The following is a 13,984-nucleotide window of genomic DNA, read 5'->3' as shown; positions in this document are numbered from 1 at the left end:
GCTGTTAGATCTATCAGAGATTTATCACACATATGCACAAACACACACACACAGACACACACATACACATGTGGGGTGGTTGTAAACAATAGGACCTTCATTATGAATTATTAGACATGGTCTTACCTCCCTAAAGTTTTGCAGAGAGATGGAGAGAACTACTACTGTATTCAATAAATACATTATAACTACATTAGGCAAGGTAATAAAAAAATGAAAATGCTGCAAACAAACATTTCAGCTACTTATATACTGAATAAACCTGAGATATGGATGACTACAGGTCAAAAAACATAAGTTCACATCCTTATTTTGCAACTTTGACTTACTTACCAGTAAAACACCAAAATTGTCAGCTAATGTAAAGTTACTAGCTAATGTTATCTGATGTTATACGACAGCTCTGTTGAATTCTCAAATCTGATTGGGCAGAAGGTGTTGAATAAAAAATAAGTTTTATATTAATGTGCTCAATTCTAATATTTCTACAGTAAATCATTCATAGATTGAAAAGTTTAAAAAGTGTTATTTAACAAAGCACAGTGTATTCATTGATGTTAGGAAGCTTTCTGTACAGAGATGGAAAAGTGTTCAGGACACCTCATGGGCACAGACTTGCCCAAACTGGACAGCTGAAGACTGGAAAAAGGCCAGGTAATTTTTTTTCTAATCTTAAACTGTCCAGTTTGGATGAGTCTGTGCCCATGATAGCCTCAGATTCTTGTTCTTGGCTAAGAGGAGTGGAACCCAATGTGGTCTTCTGCTGTTGTAGCCCATCCACCTCAAGGTTCAATGTTTTGTGCATGCCGGGATGCTTTTCTGCTCACCATGGTTTTAAAGAGTGATCATTTGAGTTACTATGTCTTTTCTTGGCAGCTCGAACCAATCTGGCAATTTTCCTCTGACGTCTTATCAACAAGATGTTTCCACCCACACAGCTATCCCATATTCAATGTTTTTTGTTTTTCACACTGGTGTAAACTCTAGAAAAAGTGTTTTGTGTGTAAATCCCAGGAGATCTGCAGTTTCTAAAATACTCAAACAAGCCTTCTGGTGCCAACAACCATGGCAAGGTTACAGTCACAGAGATCACACTTTTCTTCATTCTAATATATGACGTGAACATTAACTGAAGCTCTTGACCTGTATCTGCATGATTTTATGCATTGTGCTGCTGCCACATGATTGGTGGATTGAATAACTGTATAAATGAGCAACTGTACAGGTGTTCCTATTAAAGTGTTAATAGTAATAATAAAGTGCTCATTTATGTAGTTTTTTAATCAGCCAACCATGTGACAGCAGCAAAAATACATTTGTTCATCCCATATATGCATATCCAATACAACAGTAGTAACAAAGTTACAAATATGGTATACACAAATGTCTTTACATGATTCATAGAGATCACTTATGCACCTTCCAATTTTGCTATAATATAAGGATGTAGCAGACAGCAGGCTGATAAACACAGCTATTAGTGTCCAAATGCTTGAGAGGACTGCTTGGGTAAAATTAAAGCATTGCAATACATGATGCCAAAGTGATGTAATTAAATGAATTAAAGACAAAAATAATTAAGAATTGGTCATTAGAGTGATTAAGAGGGAGTTGGTCTCCTGCTCCATCACCATTACTGTTTGGCAGAGTTCTCTTTTCCAAGGGAACACACTCATTTGTACAAGAACCCTAAAGCCTAGGGCACTAAAAGGATTTTACTGCATCATGAGGTCACCTAATTCTACAAAAACTATTAATGCAGCACTAAATTAAACTTATGGACCTAAGATATTTAATGAATGTTGTAGTGAGATAAAGATGAGAGTATGTGTGTGTGTGTGAGTGTGAGAGAGAGAGAGAGAGAGAAAGAGAGAGAGAGAGAGAGAGAGAGAGAGAATGAATTAGTACAATATTTAAAGGTAAAGATGAAGGTACCATGCAGATGTTTAACACCTTAACTTCAGCACATGGCTGCAGGGTCCAAGCACACTTTGCAATTACCCAGTGGCCAGTCCTCGCCAAGTTATACAATACATATAGATTATAGAACAATAGAGAGACCATACATGAATATACTTTGTATATGTTTGTAATGATAGCTCAATGCTAACTGTATAAGATGCCTACTGAAAACTGATTTGCTGAAGGTGGCTGTGTTTTTAAGTAATTCAGTTATAATTAAAAATCCAGTTACACATTAGCAGACAAATGCAGCACACCAAATTTCAGTTCAATCAGACTTTTGGTTACTGGGAAATAAGTATTTGGTCTTAACCTCACCTTAACTTCATCTCCCGTAACTTCACACCCCTCATTGGCCATGTCCCAACATCCCCAGGACCTTGGATTGAACATGGCTTCCATGTTTGGTTGAAATCCATACAATCAATCCTGAAATTATGAACAAATTATGGACAAAGGTTACAACAGCTATTTGAGTAAACCAAATTTGCCTCCTTGGACATGGTCCATCTGTCCATCCATTTTCTTTACCACTTATCCTACACAGTATCATGGGGAGCCTGGGGCCTTTCCCAGGGGACTCAGGGCATGAGGCAGTGGACACCCTGGATGGGGTGTCAACCCATTGCAGGGCACAATTACACATGCACGTAAATCCATTCACATACTACAGACAATTTGGAAATGCCAATCAAGCTACAATGAATGTCTTTGGACTGAGGGAGGAAACCAGAATACCCAGAGGAAACCTCAGAAGCACGGGTAGAGTACATGCAGGGCAAAGGTGGGAATCAAACCCCCAACATTGGAGGTGTGAGGTAAATGTGCTAACTAGTAAGTTAAGCCAGTAAGGCCAATTTGAGTGACATTGAAAGAGCTGGAAATTACACAAACCTACCACTCAAGTTTTGTGATGATAGCTCAATATTTGCCCTGCCAAATGTCTGCATTTCTTTTTTAATTAATTGGGTCATCAATTATCCAACATTAGCACATAGATGCACTCTAGCAAAATTCAGCTCTAGTGACTTATCTGACCTAAGCTCCACCCCTATGTATGACCATGTGCATACACAGAATTTTGACCTGTATATGCTTTTCAAGTTCCATGCAAATCCTCACAAGCAATCATGAGTTACAGCTGTCTGAGTAAATTAGGTTTCACTTTGTTAGAATTGATTGACTGATTTGGTGGCCAATACTGTTTAAAAATGTAAACTTTTTTGTTAATTAGTGAGTTTCACACTATGTTGAGTAGTTTGCCATCAAATGTATGACGGTAACCCAAAAATCCTAGAACTAGTTCACATTAGTTTAGCTGATTAGCAGAATATATATAATTAAATTAGTGGCCAGGGGCTAGAGCAATTTAGCTTAAGCCAAGAAAAAAGAAGGAAATTTATTTTGAATGTTGAACTTATGGTCCTTGAAATATGGTCCAAAATTTTAAAGCTTGTGCTATAGCACCTGGCACCTGTTTGCCTGGGTATGAGCACGATTACTAATGGTTGACAAAGTTTCACATCTGTACAACTTGTGGTTTCGTCTGCATAATTAATTTCAATGGAGAATCAGAAGACGAGCAAGAAGAGGAAGGAGGAGAACAAGAAGATGAAGAAGAAAGTTTTCTTTCTATTTAGAAAGTTAAGGATGTATGGTGGCTGATAAACTAAAAATGCAATGCATATTTTATGACACACATGCTAAATTTGGAACAATTTTCCCAAAACACATGGTGTTTATCATCAGTACTGATATTTTTAACAGTGAAAGGGAATTTGAAATCATCTCTTCGTTTGTGTGTGACTGAGCAGCGCAGATTGGACCGGGTGTGGGTGGGCGATTATGGACAAAGGTTGAACATAACATGGAGACTTTTTGGTCAATGCATGAAACAACAATCAGGAAGCCATTTAGGTGCAAAATAGTGACAAGATAAAAAAAGATAAAACATAAAACTCTGAATGAAAAACAGAAAAGAAAGGAAAATATAATGACAGAGAGAAGTGGTTTAAAACAACTTTTCTGTTGTTGGAAATGTGCCATGCCCTACGCATTACATAGTGTGAAACACATTAAGAAATTTGAAATCATGAATGCATTTGCAATCTGCCTGTAAAAATTAACATTACAGAAACACCTTCACCATGAACAGTGCACTCTAGAGATGCAGATCACTGGGTTAAGCAAGCATATATACAGTATATCAGAAGCAGGGGGTTGGGGTAATCATGTATAAACTAAAAGCTGAGGTATAAGAGCAGACCAAAACCTCTTATCATCAACTTGCTGACCACAAAAAGAAGACATACATGAATTATGATTGACTCATGGTCAGTAGACACAGAACAGGGTTGGAAATCCAGGACAGCAAACCAGAAAAACAAACACCATTAACAACAACAACAACTAATAGAGTATTAACCTAGTTAATTGGCTATAATTTTGGTAGCTAGCTAATTAGTGACCAAGTAAAATATCTTACTAATTGTTTGAAACAAACAAGCAAGAAAACAATATTTGCTCTCAATTTCCTTGCCACTCTCTGAACTTCTATTATTTTAATTATTATTATATTTTGGGTTTTACTATTGATGATGCCAAATGCAATAACATGATTAGAATTTAGATTTATCCTATCTTTACAACACTGTTTGTTGCAATATGTATTCAATGGCCTTGAATTTGGCCTCTATAACTGTAAAGAGCAATCCCAATAGAGCTGGTGGATTAGGTGATTTAATTAATAATAATTTTGTGTAATTTTTGGGTTTTGTACACCACTTTGCAATTTTAGTGTTCTACTGAACACCATTAAACATTCCAAGCAGTAATTAACTCCTGCTTTGACCCATACATTCACTGGTCACTTTGCTCACCATATGGTTTAATGCGGAGTTCGATCTGCCACCACTGTCTGTTCTCATATCCAAGAATACGCACCAAACATGACCACAATCTGTATTAATGAATGCTCTGTATTTGTTTTAAGTACTTCAGTGAGTTTTTTATTGCTATTTTTTTTTTTGGTCAATAGGTGTTGAAAGAACTCATGAAATAGGTAGATTTAAGAAAAAATGATCAATCTAGTCATTTGTAGTTACACAATGCCATCTTCATTATTGACCCTGGTGATCATATTGTATGTACTGCAGTGTCCTGAGGTGCCTGGCAGAATAGTAAGAACAGGTTTTGTGCTGTTTTGTGTCTGCCAGAAGCACTGCACGCCAAGAATTGATTGGACGTGGTACAGGCTATGTACTAAATGGCATTTCTCTTTGGGAAAATGGATGTATGGGCCCAAATGTGTCCTGAATAGCCCAGAGTGTGTGTGGAGATGGGTGGGAAGGGGCACTTCTGTGCAGCAGGTAGAGGCTGATTTCCTCAGGGAACTGCTGGACAACTTCATTAACTGGGCTGGAATCCAAGAAGAGCTCCATCCCTGCCAATGAACCATTTCACCCTAGCTTCTGACACCAGCAAGAGACGACTGCTGATCCAGTGAAGGCAGCTTTACAGGGTTCCTATGGAAACATCGGACCAGAGTCTGTGTGAACAGTGTGAAGCTGCTGTGAAAAGCAGACACTTTTTGTAGTACTTAAAGAATATTATTCCATGGTGTTTACACCCAGACACTTAAACACAATAGCTGGAAAAAATACTAATGCTAAAATTCTGTCATTGTGGTCAACCTGTCTGAAAAAAATGGAATCGGGGTTTTACTCACACAAACACCAAGCCTGTTAATACACAGTGTCCTGATTATTTTAAGATGCTATATAGGTCTGGGAAAGCTGCAATAATGCTAAAAAAAAATCCACACTGATGAAAGCCATCTCAGAATTGGTCCATCAGATAGTTGTACTGTATAAACAAGCACAGAGTGGAAATGGGACCTAGAAATTAAGACTACTATAGCCATACTGATCTGTATTCTTTTATTCCTTCTGTATTCTCATTCAGTTTTTTTCATTCTGTTTAGAAAATGTAAAATATATATATATATATATATATATATATATATATATATATATATATATATATATATATATATATATATATTACATAAGTTCCTGCTTTCAAATCTGTTTTCAGCTGATTTGCCAAGTGATTATTGTCTGCATTAGCATTTAAACTAAACGTTTTTTTTTTTATCATCAGTCATTTCTTCACTTTCTTTTTCATTGTTGTATTTTTCTCTTTCGGTTTTTGTTGATTCTTCACTTTTATTTTGTTGTTGTTGTTGTTGTTGTTTAAAGAAGCAAATGGTGGTCATCCACTTCAGCTCTGCCTGTAATCTTCACCAGAAAGCTACGACTAAATGTTTGTGTACTGTATTAATTTCAGCATGGCCAACATTAAGCTTATATAGTTTGTTGAGTCAGGATGCTTAGTCATTCTACTTCTGTAATTACCAATACATTAATTGTGTGATAAGCATATATTAGTTAGCACTTGGTTGAGAATATTGCAGCATTAGAGGTGTGCATCCAGACTCAGCGGCACAATTGCTAAGCCAAAGCTAATGCTAAGGCTCACCCACGGGAGCACCACTCATCTCTGGTTCACAGATCAAACACGTTTGCTCTCCTCAGTAAAGCACCTGCTGAGAAGCCAGTCGAAAGAGTTGTGATTATATGAAGCTTTATTCTATGGCACATTAAATTAGTTAGGCCTTAAGGGGCACCATGCACATTAGTTAGCTGTGTACCAGGAGCCAGGGTGCTAGACATTACAGGTCATATTAGAGTCTTAGGCAAGCCTAGGTTTTCAAAGATAGTTATCCATGTAGAAGCTAAAGATGTGCACCTTTGTGAGTCACTCAGGAAGCTGAAGCTCCCATTTCTTGTAGCATAGTCTCAGAACTGGCCTAGTTAATGTGTGACAATTTAGTCAATTTAGTGTGACATTCAGTCATCACTTACACTGCAAAAAAGTAATTTCAAGAAAGTAAAAAAAAAAAAAGCCTTGTTTCTTATTTTTTGTGTATAAAGAAAAATAATCTTGTCAATTGCATTAGAAAAGTAAATCTAATTTTAAGAAAATACCTAACTTTGTCTGAATAAGGTATTACAGCTAATATTGAGCACGATTTAACCAGTAACAAGCTACAACGATGGTTTGCATAATATACCAGCAGAGGAACAAGATATTTTTCCTTATTTTAAGACTAAGACCACTTGCACACATACATTTTTCATTGAAGCAGCTATGTGTCATGGTTATGCTGACATCTACACTGAACTACATTACGCATCAACGCCAGCATGTCACATGACCATGTCACATGTCCCACTGATCACTCACACCTGTTCTATGTTTCCCCTAATAAGCACCCCCTATAGAAGTTCTAGGCTGCGTCCAAAATCGTGCACTACCCTACTACACAGTAAGTGAAAAGCAGTACGCCAGAGGTGAGAAATACCCAGATGGCGTACTGCTTGTGGCGAGATTTTGCAGTATGCAATCGATGGACACTATATGAGCCAAAAATCTCATAATGCAACGGGACAGGTGCAGATGAGCTCAGAAAAAAAGAAAAGAAAAAACATTGTGGAAGACAGTGCGTCGGCTCTCTTTAAGTGTAAGTCTTAAAACTAGGTTAAACAGTACTTGGTTAACAATACACAAATAAAGTGTTAGGTTGTTGAAGGTTTAAACAAGAAAACAGTTGTCACAGTGTTTGAAACCTTTTTACTGATCTCCAACATTCAATTAAATTTTATTTGTATAGCACTTTTTACAATGGACATTGTCTCAAAGCAGCTTCACAGAAACATATAAACACGGAGTAATGATTGGCTATGATGATGTCATGTGGGGTCAGGGAGCGTGGTCGCTGCTTTGCTCTCTCTCTCTCTGTGACCTTCACATCATGTGCTGACACGCGGTCTCATGTTAGGTACCATTTTTGGGATGTTTCACTCGGTCAATCCTCTCTAATGACTGACCTGTAACCATGAGTAAGCCTATAGTATCCTTCATGTAATAAACAGAGAACAGCACTTTCACTCCATGTCCGGCTGAGTTATATTATCTTTCCTGTGCAACCCATGAGGATCTAGCCGGATCCTTACAATTGGTACCCAAACTGAACCGAGTGAACTTTAAATGTAGCTTCCGTACTCGATGAACATTAAGCAAGTGAACTGTATGCGAAGTTTCGTTCGTACTGGACTTTTAGTTAGCTGGCATGCATGCTAGCGGGATAGACTAGCTACCACCGAAGTCTCACTACTGTGTTGGAGGAGAGAACCCGTGGGATAATTATTATTTTTTTTGCCACTATAGGTTTTCTAACTGTTGCGTCTACGTTTTTCGAAGGGAATTTCCCTCGCTATTTTTCTGCGTTTCCGAGTTTTTACTTTTTTTTCTTAAAGGGAAAAGAAGAGATAGGAGAACTTTTTGTGACTTTTGCTTGTGTGGCTTTGTTGTGAGAAATTGTGAGCAGCGGCATCGTCAGAGACCCGTGCATGCAAGGCAAGGACTTTGGACAAGGAAAGGCACGTTTCTGATTGACTGATTCGACAACACACCTCGGCGAGCTCCGGCTACTGCTGGCCTGCATAGTGGAGGAGAGGACAAGGCAGGACATTTGTGTCTGGATTCTATGGACAAACGAGCTAAGTAGCACTTCGTGAGCAGAGAAAAAAATGCACCTTGTGTTTAATACTTATGTGATCGGTGATTTAAAAAAAAAAAAAAAAAAAGTAAACACCCATTCATTTAAACTGTTGGATTTAAGGTTATCTGTTGCTATTGGGAGTACATGCAGTGACTGGGTATTTTGGGATACATGTATATATACATGTATATATTTTTTTTCTTCTATATATGTGTCTTAGGATCATCACTGCTGTCCACTGAGATACATTCTCTTAATGATGTTAATGTTAACTAATGTTAAGCAATTTTTTCCCCTTCTCATTTAATTATTGATAGGGTGTTCTGCAAGAGTATAACCACATTTCTTACTCAACTTTTGCAATGGCTAAGTGTTTTGACATATTCACATATGGGGGTGGTAATGATGAGGGTAGTTTGGTTTCACCTGAAATTTTGGATGGTGGGTCTTTCATAGTTCAGCGCCTTGCTGCTCAGGTAGATAAGTTGCAACGACAGGTAGACACACTGACATCGGCATTTAGTATGTCTGTTGACTTACAACGCAGCCTGCTGCAGCAGTTAGAAGATCTGACTTCTCAGCATTCACGTAGACAGGACACAAGGGCACACCCTATACTTACCTCAACCCCTGCAACGTGCACACTCGCTAGCCACACCAACCAAGATCATCAGACTTCTCAACAGACACAGGGACAAGCCTCTAATGCCTACCCTGTATTTAGCTCAACCCCGGTTACACACACTCTCACTGGCCACACTGGGCTGTTACATCCACTGACACCTGCTGTTCATTCAGCCCATCTCCCTGGACTTACGCCTTGATGGGGGTAAATCTCTTGACCCAGAAGAATGGCTTCAGTCTGTTTCTTTGTACACGACAATGCTTGGTTTATCTGACACTCAGTTCTTCCTTGAATTGACAAGGTTATTTGGAAAGGAGCCCCGGAAGTGGTATTCTGCCATGCAGCCTCACGTACTCTCATGGGAGCATTTCTCACATCTCTTTCGACAGGCCTTCCTGCCTACAGACAATGTAGAGAAAATCTGGAGAGGGATTTTGAACAGAGTTCAGACTTCAAATGAGCCACTCCCCACTTTTGTAGCTCACCTAGTGACTGAGTTCAAGCAACTAAAGCAACCGCCCTCTGAGTGAGAACAGATTGAAGTAATCTGCCGGCATGTCTCTGATCAGTATAGACTAGCCCTTCATGCTACCACACCTACAGACCTACCACACCTACAGAGCCCCCATTTCCCCGACACCTCCTCACCAGGACCTATACTGCTACAAATGTTTGACTCTGGGGGTCACCACACACAATTGTGGGAACTGTAGGAAAAATAGGCAGAGTGGTAGTGCTGAACCTACCGAAGGGGTAGCTGTAGAGTCTAAGATAGGCCAGGAGACCCCAGGTACTTCTGAGGTCACTAGAGGTGAGACTGGTGCTTCAAAGGTTTCAAAGGGCTCGTATGGGTAAGCAGAGAATGGAGTCAGGGACCAGTGCACAACAGACAGAGAGTTCACACATAGTTAATTTGGTGCGAAACAGCTCAAAGAGGTCAAAGAATACTCCACTGACGGCAGTGGTGGTTGTCAATCAGGTTTCATTGAAGGCAACCCTGGATACAGGCGCATCCATTTCAGCAGTCCATCCATTCACCCTTCTTAAAGTAATAGAAGGAGATGCCGTTCTTCCTTGGAATTTTTCCCCGCTGGAGTTGGCAGACTTAAAACAATGCACCCCATCTGGTGTTGTATGGCTACCTGTTCAACTACTGGAGCAACCGTTTACTCACTGCTTTGCCGTGATTCCAGACCTGTCTTGTCCCATTCTCTTAGGGACAGATTTTATGATTCAGGCTGATGTCCACATCCACCCAGCCACAGGAAGCGTTAAATTGGGAGATAATGCCACCTCAGCACCAGACCTATGCTTCGTGGAGTTTGATGATTTGGAGGGCCACGTAGCTAGCATCACCTTTAAGGATGTCCAGATTGATCTTGGTCCAGTGGTGGAACAAGCAGCCCTGTCTTCAGCGGACAAGAAAAAACTGGCACACCTATTGGGAGACTTTGTTGATCTTTTTGGGGCAAAGCTGGGACGTACTTCATTGGTTGAGCACACAATAGACACAGGGACTTCAAAGCCAGTGCGTCTTCCTCCCTACCGTGCTTCACCTGCAAAAAGAAAGGTTATCGAGGAGCAGATTTCCAGAATGTTGGAGGATGGCATTATTGAGCCCGTTCAGGGCCCTGGGCCTCTCCAATTGTGATAGTCAAAAAGCCAGGCACAGATCCAAGATTTTGTGTAGACTTTAGGAAAGTGAACAAATATACAGTGAAGGACTCCTACCCACTTCCAAGAGTGGATGACTCTCTAGATTTTTTGGCACGTGGTAGATTTATTTCCACGCTGGACCTTGCTTGGGGTTACTGGCAAGTGTCAGTGGCCCCAGATGCAAAACCAAAGGCAGCTTTCGTGTCCCACAAAGGGCTCTGTCAGTTCAAAGTTATGCCTTTCGGGTTATCAAATGCACCTGTAACATTTCAAAGACTGATGAATACTGTATTGGCAGGGCTCACCCAAAACTGCTGTATGGCATATCTGGACGACATGATGGTCGCCTCACCGACCTTCGACCAGCACCTGGAAGACCTCACCAGTGAGTTAGGGCGTTTGGCAGATGCAGGTCTTTCCTTGAAGCTGGCTAAGTGCCATTTTTGCACACCAAAGTTACGCTACTTGGGTTACCTGGTGACACCAGAAGGCCTTGGCCCTGACGAGGGTAAGGTGGCTGCGTTTAAACAGTTTTCCACACCGAAGACAGTTAAAAATGTGCAACAATTCCTAGGAATGATGAGTTACTACCGTAGGTTCATCTCAGGGTACGCCCGTATTGCCGAGCCGATGATTGCTCTCATGAGGGAAGATGCCTCATTTGTGTGGTCCACTGACTGCCAGGTGTCTTTTGATTATTTAAAACAACAGCTAATCAGTGCCCCAGTACTAATTTTGCCTGGCTTTAAGAATCCTTTTGCAGTACACACGGATGCCTGTGATATGGGCCTTGGTGCCGCATTGACCCAGATTGGTGAGGATGGCTTGGAGAGGGCTGTCGCTTTTGCGAGCCGTACCCTGCACAAGTCGGAACGCCTGAATTCCGCTTCAGAGAAGGAGTGCCTGGGGGTAATTTGGGCTCTGGAACATTTTCGTCCATACATTGAGGGCTCTAGTGTCACAGTGGTGATGGACCACAATAGCTTGAGGTGGCTGATGACAAGACCCTCCCCCTCAGGACGGCTGGCTCAATGGTGCTTGCGGCTGCAGGACTTTGACTTTGAGGTTGTCCACAGACCCAGCTCGGCCAATTTAGTTCTGGATGCACTCTCGTGAAAACTCTACCAGTGACCCTTCAGGACCTATAGACCTGTTACCACCTTACGCCTCAGTTGGCTCATTAAACCTAAGGTGCCAACCACTAATGGTGTTGGAAGACAAGGAACAGCTTCAGTCGCTCCAGCAGCTGACAAAGTCATCTCATCAATATATACTGACTTGGTGAGTGGCTCCTGTGTGGACTTGCCAGACTTCTGTATTCAGGATCTGGTTTACTTTATGGAAAAGAGGACTTCCTGCCGGCTTCATCCACACAAGGATCTATACTTCTATGTGCCAGAAGCTCTGAGGGGCACTCTGCTCAAATACTTCCATGATCACCCCATGGATAGCCACTTGGGTGTAACCAAGACACTTGGGCGTTTTCAGAAGTGAGTCTACTGGCCAGGTATGCAGGGTGATGTTAAAAAGTATGTACTGTCCTGTGTAACCTGCCACTTGTTACACATTTTATTTTTTTAATACTATTTATTTATTTATTTATTTTTTTTTTTTAATACTATGTCTATGAAGGCCTTATATTGGTTTGGCAGTCTATTGTTTTACAGGAGTATACATTTCTTAATTGGGTGACATACTGTGACATACTACTCCATCCATCCATCATAGATCTTCTACCGCTTACTCCTTCTTGTGACATACTGCTTTGTTTTTGAAATACTGTTAATGCCTATGTATCTAGAGGTTTTGATGTTACGTTATTATTTCAAACAATGTGAAGTTCTGAAAATGTTAATTGGAAAAAAAAAGAAATGCTGTTTTTGTTGCAGAATGTTGGACTGTAGTTACGTGGAACAGGCAAAGGAGTGATTAATGGTACTGCTTTCTGTAGCCCTATGTATGGCAGCTGTCACACAGGCACCTAGGCACTTTTAAGTTTCCTTTATATTACGGCCTGAGGACAGCCCTTGTTTTAAGTGGGGGGGATATGTAATGACCGGCTATGATGATGTCATGTGGGGTCAAGGGGCGTGGTAGCCACCTTGCTCTCTCTCTCTCTCTGTGACCTTCACATCATGTGCTGACACGCGGTCTCATGTAAGGTACCATTTTTGGGATGTTTCACTCGGTTAATCCACTCTAATGACTGACCTGTAACCATGCGTAAGCCTATGGTATCCTTCGTGAAATAAACGGAGAACAGCACTTTCACTCTATGTCTGGCTGAGTTATATTAACTTTCCTGAGCAACCCATGAGGATCTAGCTGGATCCTTACAATGGGATCCATCCAGAGGTAGGGCATCTGAATGGATCAGGCAGGTCCAGCGAGCAGAAAGGATCAGGATCTCTAGTATCTCCATAAAATCGTGTGTGACTCGACAGAAGGAGAGAGGGAGAGAAGAGATTATTAGGACTGTGCTTTGCGTAACAGAAAGTCTACTCATGGTAGGCTTGAGTAACGTTTTATGCCTAGACTTAAACACTGAGACTGTGTCTGAGTCCCGGACACTAATTGGAAGGCTATTCCATAATTGTGGGGCTTTATAAGAGAAAGCTCTTCCCCCTGCTGTAGCCTTCACTATTCGAGGTACCGTCAAATAGTCTGCACCTTATGACTTAAGTAGGCGTGGCGGATCATAGAAAACCAAAAGTTCGTTTAGATACTGTGGCGTGAGATCATTTAGTGATTTATAAGTCAATAATAGTATTTTATAATTAATGCATGATTTCCCTGGGAGCCAATGAAGTGTTGATAAGATCAGGGTGATGTGGTCGTATCTTCTGGTTCTAGTTAGGACTCTAGCAGCTGCAATCTGGACTAACTGGAGTTTGTTTATGCACCTACTGCAACATCCAGACAAAATGGCTTTATTATTACAATAATTTAGTCCAGAGATGATGAAAGCATCCATCCATCTTCTACCGCTTACTCCTTTTCAGGGTCACGAGGACCCTTTACAGGGTTCACGATCCTGGACGTGTGAGGTGTGAGGCGAACGTGCTAACCACTAAGCCACTGTGTGCCTGGTGATGAATCCTAGAAATATTATCTAC

This window comes from Ictalurus punctatus, chromosome 16 (assembly GCF_001660625.3).
Source record: "Ictalurus punctatus breed USDA103 chromosome 16, Coco_2.0, whole genome shotgun sequence".
NCBI classification, from domain to species: domain Eukaryota; kingdom Metazoa; phylum Chordata; class Actinopteri; order Siluriformes; family Ictaluridae; genus Ictalurus; species Ictalurus punctatus.
This window is presented reverse-complemented; position numbering follows the sequence as displayed.